This window comes from Passer domesticus, chromosome 18 (genome assembly GCF_036417665.1).
Source record: "Passer domesticus isolate bPasDom1 chromosome 18, bPasDom1.hap1, whole genome shotgun sequence".
Classification (NCBI taxonomy): Eukaryota; Metazoa; Chordata; class Aves; order Passeriformes; family Passeridae; genus Passer; species Passer domesticus.
In genome coordinates this window covers 1,193,255-1,201,418 of record NC_087491.1, presented here as the reverse complement: position 1 = coordinate 1,201,418, position 8,164 = coordinate 1,193,255, and the positions used below count along the sequence as shown (strand labels likewise).

At 53.7% G+C, this 8,164-nt stretch overlaps 1 pseudogene; it reads left to right on the top strand.

Moving 5' to 3' along the window:
• Positions 1 to 212: 212 nt before the first annotated feature.
• Positions 213 to 911, top strand: LOC135283348 (olfactory receptor 14J1-like; annotated as a pseudogene).
• Positions 912 to 8,164: the final 7,253 nt, after the last annotated feature.

The following is an 8,164-nucleotide window of genomic DNA, read 5'->3' as shown; positions in this document are numbered from 1 at the left end:
ATTTCCTCCTGCTGGCATTGGCAGACACGCGGCAGCTACAGCTCCTGCACTTCTGCCTCTTGCTGGGCATCTCCCTGGCTGCCCTCCTGAGCAACGGCCTCATCATCAGCGCCGTAGCCTGCGGCCACCACCTGCACATGCCCATGTTCTTCTTCCTGCTCAACCTGGCCCTCAGCCACCTGGGCTCCATCTGCACCACTGTCCCCAAAGCCATGCACAATTCCCTCTGGGACACCAGCAACATCTCCTAAACAGGATGATGTGCTGCTCAGCTATTTTTTTTTGTGTTGTGCACTGCAACAGAGTTTTATCTCCTGACCGTCATGTGCTATGACCGTTACGTGTCCATCTGCAAAGCCCTGCACTACGGGACCCTCCTGGGCAGCAGAGCTTGTGCCCACATGGCAGCAGCTGCCTGGGCCAGTGCCTTTCTCACTGCTCTCATGCACACAGCCAACACCTTCTCCCTGCCCCGGTGCCATGGCAATGCCCTGGGCCAGTTCTTCTGTGAAATCTCCCAGATTCTCAAGCTCTCCTGCTCATACTCCAGCCTCAGGGAACATGGGTATCTTGTGGTCAATATCTGTTTATCATTTGGTTGTTTTGTGTTCATTGTTTTCTCCTATGTGCAGATCTTCAGGGCTGTGCTTAGGATCCCCTCTAAGCAGGGACGGCACAAAGCCTTTTCCACCTGCCTCCCTCACCTGTCTGTGGTCTCTCTCTTTGTCAGCACTGCCACATTTGCCCATCTGAAGCCTTCCTCCATCTCCTCCCCATCCTTGGATCTGGTGGTGTCAGTTCTGTACTCCGTGGTGCCTCCAGCTCTGAATCCCCTCATCTACAGCCGGAGGAACCAGGAGCTCAAGGCTGCAGTGTGGAGACTGATGACCAGATGGCTTCAGAAACATTAAAATGCCGGCCAGTTACTTCATATCACTTTTAATAAAACTCATCCGTGATACTTCTTCTTGCTTTGGTTGTGGTTTTTTTTCCCTTTGTTTTAGTTTTTTTCACATTATCCACAAAGGGATATCAGTGGGCCTTTTCTCATTTTGTTTCTCTCCACCTCCCCTGTGGCCACAGACTGTGTCAATGAGGGGCTCCGCTCTCAGTGGCTTGAAACAAACTAAAGGATCTCCCAGTGAAGTTTCCTCCAGAAATGCTCTTTTGTTGCCTTCTCTGGAGCTGCAGCAGCAATGTCTGTGTGCAGAGCTGGGGGCAGATCAGTGCTGGCACAGCAGCTGTGCCCAGCAGCAGCACTTGGTGTTGCCAGTGCTGCTGCCGTGGCCATGCCCCGCTGCCCTGGTGGCCCTGGTGTTGCTGTAGGGCCTGAGTGCTCTCGGGGCCGGGCACAGTCCTGGGGGTGGCAGTGCCGGGGCTGCAGCAGGGACAGGCCATGGGCACTGCTGGGGCAGCACTGACGCCTCAGGCCAGGCCCTGGGGGCTCCAGGCTCCTTACCCAGGCTCTCTCAAGAACACGGCCAGGTCAATGCTCAGCACAGAAAAGCCCCAGGGTGAGCAGCCCCAGGCTGGCCGTGGGCAGGCTGGGGGCAAACAGCATGGCTGGGGCTCTGCAAGGGCCCTGGGGGAGACAGGAAGGAGCAGCAGAGCAGGGGCTGATCCATCCCCAGGGCACTGCACAGTCCAGGGCAGCGTCCCAGAGCGTCCTCATGGAGCTGCCAACAACATCCCCCCTCTGCAGCCCTGGCCTCTCCCCCAGCTCACAGAGGTGCCACATCCTTTCAGGCACAGACACGGCAGCAGTGGCTCAGGAGCCCCTGTTTGCATTGCACAGAGCAGGCGGGAGCACCCCCATGTTCCTGCTGTGGGGACATGAACCTGATGGAGCACAAATGCCATCAGCCCCTGGGGCCAGCAAGGGCTGGGGGACACCAGGGAAACCACTGAGCTTTGTCCTGGCCTCTGCAGTCAGCCAGAAAGTTTGTTCCCACCAGCTGGGAGTTTCCTGACCCACTGCAGACGCTGTTGCTCAGGGCCAGGGCTGCCTGGCAGCCAGCCCCAAACTGCCCTCAGCATTTCCTTTGCTTCACTTTTCCTTCTTTACTCCCAGCAGCACAAATTTCTTCCTGGTGCCCACCCCTCTTCCCTCCCCTGCAAACAGCCCATTTCTGTTTTTCCTTTCCTCTCTGGCCCCACTCTCCATTTCTGTTCCTGATTTGGCATCATGGGTAGAATCACTGCCCTGCTCTGGCTGGCCACACCAGTCCTCATCCAGGCCAAGAGCCATTGGCCTTCTTGGCCACCTGGGCACACTGCTGCCTCATGTCCAGCCTGCTGTCCATCAGTCCCTGCAGGTCCCTTTCTGCCTGGCTGCTGTCCAGCCACTCTGTCCCCAGCCTGTAGCGCTGCAGGGGTTGTTGTGGCCAAAGTTCAGGACCCACTAGTTGGACTTGTTAAGCCTCACCTTGTTGGATTTGGTCCCTGGATCCAGCCTGTCCAGGGCCCTGTGCAGAGCCCTCCTACCCTCCAGCACATCCACACTCACATCCAGCTTGGTGTCATCTGCAGAGATGTCCTTGGTTCCATGGTGCCCTTCAGTGTCACAATGGCCCTTTGGTTACACCGGGCCCTGCACTGTCACACTACTCTACTTGGTTCCATGAGGCCATGCAGAGAAACAATGGTCCCCTTGGTTCCATGGGGCCCTAAAATGTGACAATGTTCTTCTTGGTTCTGTGGTGCTTCACAGTGTCACAATGTTCTCACTGTTGCCACAGTTTCACAGTGGCCCCTTGGTTCCATGGGGTCCCAGGGTGTCACAATAGCCCCATGGTTACATGAGGTCCCACACTGTCACAATGGTCTCTGTGGTTCCACAAGATCCCTCAGTGTCACAATGGACTCCTTGTTTCTGTGAGGCCACACAATGTCACAATGTTCTTCCAGATCCCTTGAGGCCCCTTAGTGTCACAGTGGCCCTTGGTTACACAGGATCCTGCAGTGTCACAATGTCCCCTTGGTTCCAATGAGTCCCTGCAGTGTCAGAACGGCCCCTTGATTCTGCTGGGCCCTGGAGTGTCCCAATGGTCTCCTTGGTTTCTCAGTGTCAAAATGGTGAAACCCCCTGGGTACACAAGGCCTCTATGATTCCACAAGGACCCAGAGTGTCACGGTGCACTCCCTGGTTCCATTTGGCCCCACAGCACCACAATGGACCCCTGGTTCTGTGGGGCTGCACAGTGTCACCATGGTCCCCTCAGTTCCTTGGGGAACTAAGGCCCTGCAGTGTCACAATGTTTCCTTGCTTCCCCAGAATGTCCCAATCATCACAGAATGACAGAATCAAAGAGGCTGGAAAAGACCTGTGGGATCTGCAAGTCCCACCAACGCCCTAATACTGCCTTGTCACCCAGACCATGGAGAGGAACATACCACTGGAGAGGAACAGTGACTCTGCCACCTCCCCCCGGCCTGCCCATTCCAATTCCCAATCACCCTTTCTGTGAAGAACTTTTTCCTACTGTCCAGCCTAAACCTCCCCTGGTGCAACTTAAGGCTGTGTCTTCCTGTCCTGCCCTCCAGCAGATCCACACTCTCACCCAGCTTGGTGTCATTTGCAAATTTGGTGATGGTGGACTGGATCCCCTCACCCAGATCATCAGTGAAGATGTTAAACAGGACTGGGACCAACATAGATCCCTGGGGCACATCATCAGTGACTGGACACCAGCTGGGTGCAGCACCATCCCCACCACTCTCTGGGCCCAGTCTCCAGCCAGCTCTTAAATCTCCCAGCAAGAAGGGAACCTGCCCAAGCCATGGGCTACAGCTTTTCCAGGGAATGCTGTCAGAGACAGTGTCAAAGGCCTTGCTGAAATCCAGATAGGCAACATCCACAGCCTTTCCTGCATCCACATGTCACTGACCTGGTCATAAAAGGAGAGACCAAGTTGGTCAGGCAGGACCTGCCACCCCTAAATCCACGCTGGCTGGCTGTGTTCCCTCGGCCATCCTGTGCATGCCCTGTGATGGCTCTCAAGGTGCTCTGTTCCATAACCTTACCAGGCACCCAGGTCAGGCTGACAGGCCTGGAGTTCCCCAGATCCTCCTTCCAGCCCTTCTTGGCGATGGGCTCACATTAGCACCTCCAGTCCTCTGGCACCTCCCTGCTGAGCCAGGACTGATGGTAAATGATGGAGAGCAGTTTGGGGAGCTCATCCACCAGCTCCCTCATCCCCCTGGGATGAATCCCATCTGATCCCAGAGACACCTGTGAGCACCTGAGTGGCTCAGCAGGTCCCCAGCTGCTTCCTCCTGGATTACAGGGGCTGTTCTGCTGCCTGTGGCCATCTACCAGCTCAGGAGAACACTTGTCCTGAGGGCAACCTGTCCTAATATTGAAAATTGAGACAAACAAGATATTAAGTAGTTCAGCCTTTTCCTTGTCTTTAATTCCTATATTCTCCACTGCATCCAATAAAGAGTAGAAGTTCTCCTTCTCCCTCCCTTTGCTATAAATTTTTTTATAAATACTTTTTTTTTTCAGAAGCCACCACGTTAAGTTCTAATTGAGTTTTCACCTCTCTAATTTTCTTTCTGTATAACCTAACGTCAACCTTTAATACTTCCTGAGTTGCTGTTCCTTTTTATACCTGACTTCCCACAAAAGTGCCATGGGCAGTCATTTTCCTCACCAGCTCATCTTTGCCACACTGTGACAGGCTGCTCCTTCACCCTTAAGATTATTTTCATGAAATGTGACCATCCTGCCTGGACCCCTTTGTTTTTAAGTGCTGTTTCCCTTAAAAAAAAAAATCAGGACCTGATTCAGTACTCCCCAAATCAGCATCCTAAACAGACCAAACTCTGCCCTTCCTAATTCCAGTGCAGAAGTTTTGTTGCTGCCTCTCCTTCTTTCACAGAATATTGAAAACTTGATTATTTCATGGTCACTGTGCTCCAGGCAGCCTCCAAGCCCCACATCTGCCACCAGCCCTTCTCTGTTTGTGAACAGCAGGAGACAGAGCTTTCCTTGGCACTGGGAGTGTTACCAAAAATTCGGTAAAACAGAAAACTCCTTAACCCCAATGTAGCATTAAGAACCAGCATTCTTTATTCAGCCAGATGAACAGGGGAGAGCTCCTCCCAAAGCCCCGTATGCTGAGCACAGGAAAGTTTCTGTTTATTTTCTGTATTTTGTACACACATTCATTGATTGTTCTGGACTAAACACACATATGATAATCATTTTCCTGAAATCATTAACATATTTCACCTCCCCTTTACCCATGTATTCTGTCCTGGGAGTCTCTTTGGTGGTCCCTGGTTGTCGTGGACCCCAAGGTTCCAGTGGGCCTGGCTGAGCTGGCAGGACACCGAGGCTGCTGAACTTCAAGTTCCCCTCCTCACACAATTGTGTGGTTTCCATAGGCCTGGGGTTTTGGGGAACAAGCTCCCGGTGTGAGCTCACCTGGTGCAGACAATTGATCATCTGGGAACATGAGGTCATAGAGTGGGCTGTGACATCACAGAGTACGTTAGGTGAGGTTATCAAGAATTATTACATCATAGACTGCCTCTGTGACATCACATAACTCGCTGTGACATCACAGGGCAGAGGTCTGACATCACAGAGCAGACTATGACATCACACAGTTGGCTGTGACATCAGAGACCAGCTGTCTGACACTGGAGAATGAGCTGTGACATCACAGAGCAGTCTGTGACATCCCAGAGGGGCTGTGTGACATCCCAGGAGGGCTGTGTGAGGTCACTGGGTTACTCACTCTGCCCCAGCTCCCCCTCACAGTTTCTCCCAACAAGTCCAATGCTGTTCATGCCCAGCAGGGTCCCTGTCCCCCGGTATCCCCCCAGTCCACCTGGAGCCACAGCCTCCACCAAAGGATGTTCCATAGGATCCAGCCCAGAGCTGACATGGGGACAAGGGGCCAGGGCAGTGTGACCAGGACATCAAGGACATGGATTATCCAGGTCACTGTGGCCTGGGTTGGGTTCCCCAGGGCAGGAAAGCTGTCTGGCAGCTGGAGCAGAGCTAGGAAAGGGCCTCCAAGGTAGGGCTGGAGCCCTTGGGCTGTGAGCAGAGGCTGAGGGAGCTGGGCTTGTCCAGCCCGGAGCAGGGAAGGCTGAGGGGCTCCTCATCCCAGCCTGGCAGTGCCAGCCAGGAGGTGATGGAGAACACAGAGCCAGGCTCTTCACTGGGGGCCTGGTGGGAGACAAAAGCCAATGGGTGGAAGGGGAAAGAGGGGAGATCAGCCATGATGGGAGGAGATAAAATGAGTCAGGCTGGTTTCAGCATTTTCTCAACACCAAAAGCAGCCTGACCTCCCTTCTCCATCCACCACTGACAGGTTTGCCAATCAGGAATTGTTTGAACTGTTTTGCCCCCACTCCAGGATGAGCATTCTGATTCAAAACCTTAATTGTGTTTATATCTCTCACAGACAGACACTTGTCTAAAGTCAATTTTAGTATGGAAATCACTTGTGGATGTTGAACTCATCAGATGCTGCAGGGATTTTGCACATAGCTCAGGGAAGAGCATGATTGTTATTAAATGGTGTCCTGTTCAACTATGGTCTGTTGACCATGAAGAGAAACTTTCTGTGCCTCTGAGTCTCACCAGTTCCTGACCCCCAAAGGACACAAACCTGATGAGTTGTGGTTCCCACTCCAGTGGTGCCACTTACAGCTCCCTCCATAGCCAGAGCAGAGCTCCCTTGTCCCAGAAAGTCCCTGGCAATGCAGGAAGGAAGGAAACAGGACAGGCTGTGGGGATCAGGGACAGGGCACAGACAAGGATCTGGGGTGGTTGTGAGTCCAGGGCAGGACCCAGCTCTTGGCCTTGGTGAACCTCATCCCATTGTTCTGCGCCCATGGCTCCAGCCTGTCCAGATCCCTCTGCAGAGCTTCCTGCCTTCCAGCACAGCCACACTCACACCCAGCTTGGGCTCACCTGGGAACTGACTGAGGGTGCCCTCGATGGCCTCGTCCAGATCAGCAATAAAGAGATTTCACTGACCTGGCCCCAGTCCTGAGCCCTGGGGACACCCCTGGATGAGACGCCATCCCACTGCTGCTCTGAGTGCCAGGGGTTGGATGAGGGAAATGGTGGGGAGGGGGTGTGGACAAAGCTTGATTGATTATCAGCCATGAAGGGTCTTGATTTCCATATCTCTTCAAAGTGCATTAGGAGGTGCTGGGGTCATTATCAACTGGGGATTGCTAATATCAATTAATAAATAGGGGAAGAAAACTTAACAGGAGAAAACAATCCTCTTGGCATTGTTTTCAATATAGTATATTCACTTTGAATACACTTATGAAATCTGTCTAATTATACACAGAAGAATTGAAAACTTAGATTATTCCCAGAAGCTTTTCTTGCTTGGGTGTATTGAACAAATATTTATGAGCTTTTCTCACTGAATTCCTGAAATGAAGAGCTCAAGAAAGAAGAAGGCCTCTGGAGCAGTGAAATTCATCAGCAACCTCCAAGTGGCTGAGGATCCATCCCCATGAGAGCAGCAAGGAACAGAAATGGGCACAGCTTTGTGGCTACCCCAGCTTTGGGATGGGCCCTGGGCCTGGAGCAGGAGCAGCTCTTGAGGGCCCCAAGGCTGGGGCTCTTGTGCTGCCCTGAGCACATGGGATGGCAGCAGGGGCTGCAGAGCTCTCAGCACCTCAGCCAGAGGGGAGCAGGGCAGCCAGGGAGCCTCCTTTGGCCTTGGCCCAGCACCTTCCCCCATGGCTGGGGCTGAGTCCTGTGTGAGCTGCAGCTGCTGCTGTGCCCTTGGCAGGGGCTGAGGCTGTGGGGCCAGTGGCCAGAGCAGCCTGGCCTGAGCAGAGCTGTGGGGCCAGAGCCGGCTGGGCTGGGCTGGGGAGAGGCCCTTGGTGCTGCCCAGAGCTCAGGGCAGCTGGCAGAGCTTGCAGGGAGCTGGGCTGGGCTCAGAGAGCCTGCCCCAGAAACCATCAGTGTCCATCTCAGCCTGGCTGAGCGGGCAGGGGCCAAGAAGAGCACCCCAGGGTCTGCAAGTTCCCTGTGTGGGAGCTGAGCTTGTGACTCCCTGAGCCCTCCCAAGTGCTGGGGCTGCACCTCCAGCTCCAAAGTAGATGTGACAGATGGGAGCAGAGACAAATAATTTTCTGTTGGGATTCTTTCTTGTGTTTGCTTATACAGGTGACC